At 48.1% G+C, this 6,000-nt stretch overlaps 1 protein-coding gene across 1 annotated transcript in view; it reads left to right on the top strand.

The window, feature by feature from the left end:
• Positions 1-222: 222 nt before the first annotated feature.
• Positions 223-6,000, top strand: part of LOXL2 (lysyl oxidase like 2) — an 81,473-nt gene continuing 75,695 nt past the window's right edge. The window contains exon 1 of the mRNA XM_080926556.1: positions 223-325. The gene's annotated coding sequence lies outside the window, so the exon portion shown is untranslated. The remainder of the gene's footprint in view (positions 326-6,000) is intronic.

Here is a 6,000-nt window from a genome sequence, read left to right as displayed (position 1 = left end):
TAGGGCGGTCAGCTCCAACCCTTGCTGATCCACCCCCACCCCACCCCACCCCACCCCCCAATCCTAGGATAAACCGAGGAAGTTCAACAAAGGGTGGAGGCCGGGCTAAACTGGAGGCCGCCTTTGGGGCGAGCTGGGGTCGGGGGTGGGGTTTGCCGCGAGTTTCTCTTTAAAAGCCCGTGGCGAAAGCTTGCCCCGACTATAGCGCGCGCCTCCCGGCAATTCCCCAGGCTTCTCGGCGGGCTGGCCCTCGGCGATCGGCGCGGAGAGGGGCCACCGCGGAGAGCCCAGTCCCAGCCTGGCCACCACGGAGCCCAGCTGCCAAGTAAGAACGCTTACCCCGTTCACCTCTCCCCTCTCGCTTGCAGTCAGAGGGCTAGCGGGAGCATCCTGTCCCTCATTCCCTCCTCCCTTGGGCCAGCTCGGACCAGGAATGCAGGAGGACGTGCTGGCTGACAGGTCCCCCCTACCCCCAACCCCAAGCCAGCAGCCCCGCCCAGATCCACTTTGCCCGGGTCCTGGGAAGCGGTCGGTTTATCCCAGGAGCTGGGTGCTTGTCTTCTGGGCAACCAGGGCGCTTCCAGACAGAGGCATGGGGCCTTGGGGCGCAAGCTGGGTGCTTCGGAACGTGCGGAAAGGGGAAGGGGCTTCGGAAAGTTGGGATGGTAGCAAAGAATTCTGGATTTTGAGATATGAAACTTATGGCGGGGAGGGAACAAGGAAGACACCTCGGTGTGGCTGTGACTGTGGCTTTGGGCGTCGAGGGAGGGGTCGAGTGTCCCGCAGCTGTGGAGCGCATAGCTTGCAACTGGATTTTTCTACCCAGCTTTCTGGAAAGGCTTTACTGAGAGCCAGAGCTCGGTGAACAGAGTAGGAGAAAGGTCCCGGCGCCAAGTATTCATTCCCAAGTCTCCCTGGGAACCTCTTACTACCTTTATCCAGAAGTTACTGAGCAGCAGGAAAGAACCCGCGCTAGTGAATCCCTGGGCAGTGTGTAGTCTTGTGTGTTTAGTCTCGAGGTCCCCAATACTAACTGCAAACACGCAGGCCTTTTGGTCACTGTGTCCTACTCTGACTCTGTTCCCTACTGGTGTCATTTTCCCCCACCCACCTGATCTCCAACTTTTGAAGTCATAGGGTATAGTGGTCTGCTGAAAGTGTCTCTGAGTCTCCCATAGAAATGATCGGAAGAAACAGACATTCCTTTCTCTCCATCACTCCCAGGCCCACTGCGACAAAGATTACTAAAGAATTCCCAACTAATTAACCACCAACCAATCAGTTTCGCAAATGCACAATGGGAGGAGTGCCCCATTGTGGCTTGTACCGGTTCAGATGAAAGGTACGTGGCATCAGAAATATGCTCAAGTTAATTTTATTCCCCAAGCCCTTGGGGTTGAAGAGATGCTAAAATCAGCCCATTGTATCCCCCTCCCCCCATGCCGTGGGGCTGAAGCTCAACCGTCCTGGTTTAGGGTTGATGGCCGGAGCCCTCCCTTTACGTCACCACTGGATGTGAGTGCCTGCAACCTCCAAAGCCCATTTGTCATCTTGGGAGAATCATTCACACAGTGCACGGTTGGTTTCTTGTGGACGTAGTTGGCCAAGGGCTGGGTAGAGGGAGGATACATTCAATTCACATTAGAAAGTCTGACTCACTGGACTGACCTTACCTTGGAGAAACTGTAACGTCTTCCCAGTCTCTGCCTTTTCCTGATCCTACTCTCTCCTCCTTGGGATGGCTGTGAAGCCCAGGGGTTCCTCCTGATAGTTCCCAGGCTGTCCCGGAGGACACTGGGTCTCTTTAGTCTATACTTGCTTTTCCAATATGACCTTTGTGTTAAAAAAGCAAAACCACTTACACATCAAGTAGTACTCGGAATAGAACCCGGCTTTAGGGATGAAGCCCACACTGGAGCCCAGCATTCTGAAGCTTCCCTAGAGAGTCTTTGAGGACACTTCCACTGATCAGTTTCCTTTCTGGCCCGGATCCTCTCCTGGGCTCTTTCCTACCCCTCTGACCTTTGGATGACCAGTTGGGAAGTACTTTGTGAGGGAAACAGATTTTCTGGGCTGTGGATGTGACCATCAGAAAGCTGACTAATGTCCTAGAAATTTCTAAATTGTTTGTTTAAGCTGTTTTATGCTGAAGATGTTCAAATATGCTCTTGGGAGCATTCTGAGCAGTTACACTCTTCTCACTGGTCCTGACATTTTGCCCCCTTTATATTATGACCCATTTTTCTTTTCTCAGTGAAGTTTCATTTAAAGCAAATCTTGACATCATACGATTTATCCATATGTATATAGCTCAGCACAATCCTGGAAATGCTAAATAACTCTGGTGCCATTGTTACAGCCAAGAAAGTGATCTAGGGTGTTTTTTTTTTTTTTTTTAAACTATCATCTACTATACAATCTAAATTATATTTCTCTCCCAACTTTCTCCCAAATGGAGTTATCTCCATCCTGTTGCTCTGTATAATGTGCAATATTCCTGTTGCGTGACGTTGCTCGCTTCCAAGCCATTTTTCTATCTACTTTTTTACAAAGTCCCACTAAAGACTGAGACGGGTAGTGTTTGATTCATTTCACACTTGAAACTTGAAAATGCAGACTTTGTCTGGGCAATGTTGCCGGTTGCTGGACAAACTCGGCACCAGACAGACTGACTTCATTCCTGGGATCAAGGTGAACAAACAGAGAATATAAGCTCGGGGTACCCCTCAGCTCTCCGAAGGAGACCCCTTGGCAGGCTGCGCTGGAGCTTCCGGCTTTCTATGAGAAGATACTTTGTAATCATTTGGTAATTGGTTCTTGGGAGCTTAAGATACAAGCTACCAGAAGCCTGGGTTTGCTGTAGGAAAGCAATGTACTCGTGGTTGGAGGCAAGGAAGGCTCCTGCCAGCTTTGTCTTTGAGGTTCTTCTCTGATGGGATGAAGGAAATGACCACATCTGGGTTCTAGAGCAAACAAAGGCCACAGAGAAGACTTTGGGAGAGGACAATCACCCATCTATGAGCATCACCTGGGTGTTTTGGCTGCTGGCATCTTTCACACTGATGCCCCCAAATTCGTATGACAGAAAGAGGAAGAGGACTGTCTCCTAAAGCCCCACGTTTTAAACATCTTGCTTTATTTTTGCCTTTGTCTAATGAGCGTCAGTAGCACCAGAGTGTTTTGCTATTTGGATTTTCAACACGTAGGTTTATTTGCTTCTTAAATGCAGTGTTAAGGTATCATTTTACACCTTCTTAATGATCATGAGTTGGGATTCCCCCTTCCTCAGCAGGGATTGATTCCAGGACTAGATTTTCTGCTGTCTTGTTTGTTTTGCACTAAAATTGACAGGGGAATGGGCAGATCTTCTATGATACAGCCAGCTAGAGGCTAAAAAGTGGGGGGAAGGGTGTGTGTGTGTGTCCAGCCTTCTTCACCAGCTTGTGGAGCTCAGAAGAGGTATATATGTCTGACTTAAAGATCTCTGCAGCTTTAAAGATCTCTTTCTACCTCCGGTTCCAAGCTGTGTACATCCAACCAAGATTGTGTCTACAGCTGCAGTTACAGGGTGTGATTTCTTTCCTTGTAAAGGTTTTGGGGAAACTCAGGAAATGCTCCTTTCTGTAGAACAGCTTGTGGCTACTTTTGTTCAGTTCCTTCTGTAGGGGAAAAAAAAGCTTTTGTGGTATGTTTACCTGGTAGCTGTACCCTGTAGATCCTGAAGGCTCAGATGAAATGGCTGGAGCCCACCCTGCCCCAGGACCACAGAGTCCGCAAGACTGACAGGAAGAGCCAGACAGTTACTCCCAGTGACAGCTGCACACGTGACCTTGGACATCTCAGCCGTCAGCCTTGCTCAGACTGGAGCAAAGCCACGGATACTCCTTACCCTGTTGGTCTTGTGTGCTTCACCCTCAAATGTTAGCAGAGAGGATTACCTGGCCAGGTATGTAGTTGATTTCCTAAGCCTTAGTGTCAGAAAAGGTTCCTAGCACCAAGATCACCTTTTTAGAATGATTCCCCCCCCCCCCCACTTTCCTTCCTTTTATTCAATTAGATAGCCTAGGTTGACCTCAGATTCAGCACACAGCTAAGGATGACCTTGAACTTCTGATCTTCCTGTCTCTTATCTCGAAGGACTGGGATAACATGCAAGCACCACTAGTCTGTCTAGTTTATGTGGTGTGGGATCCTGAACCCAGGGATTTAAGGCTTTTTATTTGCTTTGTCATGCTTTGTAGTGTTGAGGACTGAACCCAGGGACTTGTGCATGCTAGGCAAATGCTCTTCCAGTAAGCCCCAGCATGACTTTTTAAAACAGCACCTAATAGTCTTAACACTCCCATCCAAATCAATTAACTTTAGATGAGCAAGTATATTTCTAGTTTCTCAACTCTGTGCTATTCATCTGTCTTTCTTTAAGCCCTACCATCTTGGTTGTCAGTGTATTTGAAACCAGTGTCTTCTTTGCTTGCTTCAGAGTAGATTCTGGATCTTTTGCAATTCCATATGTATTTTAGAGTTTGGTGGTGGGCTGGAGAGATGGCTCAGTGGTTAAGAGCACTGTCTGCTCTTCCAGAGGTCCCGAGTTCAAAACCCAGCAACCACATGGTGACTCACAACCATCTGTAATGAGATCTGATGCCCTCTTCTGGTGTGTCTGAAATGTACTTATAGAGTTTGGTGGCTTTGTCAATGTTCAAAAAGAAATCTGCTACGATCAGGATTAAGTTTTTAAACAGCATGCCTTCCAGTTCATGAATATTCTTTGTTGAGAAGATCTTTCATCCCTTCCAACAATGTCTTGTATTTTCAAGGTGCAACATTTGTGCACTTAGACAGTTAAGACCCGCACTTAACTGTCTTCTTGTAGAAGACAAGAATTTGGCTCCTAATGCTCACCTAGGCTGGTTCACAATTGCCTATGACTACCGCCAGCAGATCTGGCGCCCTCTTCTGGCCTTCACAAGGACTTCACTCACGTGCACATACAGATCCATACACAATTAAATGTAACTAAGTAAACATTTTAAAGAATGTATACAGGTATATCATTATTTTGTATATTGATCTTATATTCTATGACCCTGATGAACTCATTCATTGATTCTAATTTTTTTTTAGCTAGTTTCTTAGGAATTGAAAAGCATTACATTCTGTGTATGTGTGTGACCACAGAAGCCACTGCATATCAGAGGACAATTTTCAGGGGTCAGTTCTCTTCCACCAGAATGGGCTCTGTGGATTGACACGAAAGTCATGAAGCTTGTTGCTGGCAAGCACTTTCACCTGCTGAGCCATCTTGCTGGCCTGGTTTCTCAGGATTTTCAAAAGTGCACATATCTGAGTACATCCTTAGACAGGAATGTGGTGCCGTGAGATGGATGATTGGCCTTCTTGTGAGCTGCAAGTCCAGAGGCTTAAATGTGAAAGCAGGTAGGAACTTGGCCAGAGCTTTGGGCAGCAAGCTGATGCTAGTGATGCTTTTGTGATATTATTGGGGGGGGGGGCTTGCTAAAGCTGACGCTGGTAGCCAGGCTGTTCCTTGAGATGCAGGAAGAATATTCGAATCCATCTTAGAAGGAGACTTGAGATTAACATTAAGGCTGATTGGCAACAGCAGTAGCTGAGAAAGTCTATCCTGTTCAGTACACATGAGAACTGTCAGGCCTCTGGGTACATGCCACCACCCTGTAGATGCCATTATCATGACTGGGCACCGGAGACTTGGTACCAGCTGGCTTTGTGCAGTCGAGCCCAGCCAGCTTCGCTGATGTGGCAGTTGGTACCTGTTGCTGATGCTCTCTGGGCTCTCTCGAGGGAGCCAAGGCTCTGACGGGCAGCACAGTCCCAGGTCTGAGGCCTGTAAGCGTTTTCAGTACTGCACTCCGACCCTGGCATAGCCAGTCGTTTCCAGCTAAAGATGTGGCGACGGTCTCTGCTTGTCACTGGGCCCTCCCTGGGTGTGGCTGTCACGTAAAGAGCGCAAAGGTTGAAATG

This window comes from Micromys minutus, assembly GCF_963924665.1.
Source record: "Micromys minutus genome assembly, chromosome: 12".
In the NCBI taxonomy this organism is placed as follows: Eukaryota; Metazoa; Chordata; class Mammalia; order Rodentia; family Muridae; genus Micromys; species Micromys minutus.
Note: the sequence above shows the minus strand (reverse complement) of the source record. Positions and strands in the feature narration are given on the sequence as shown.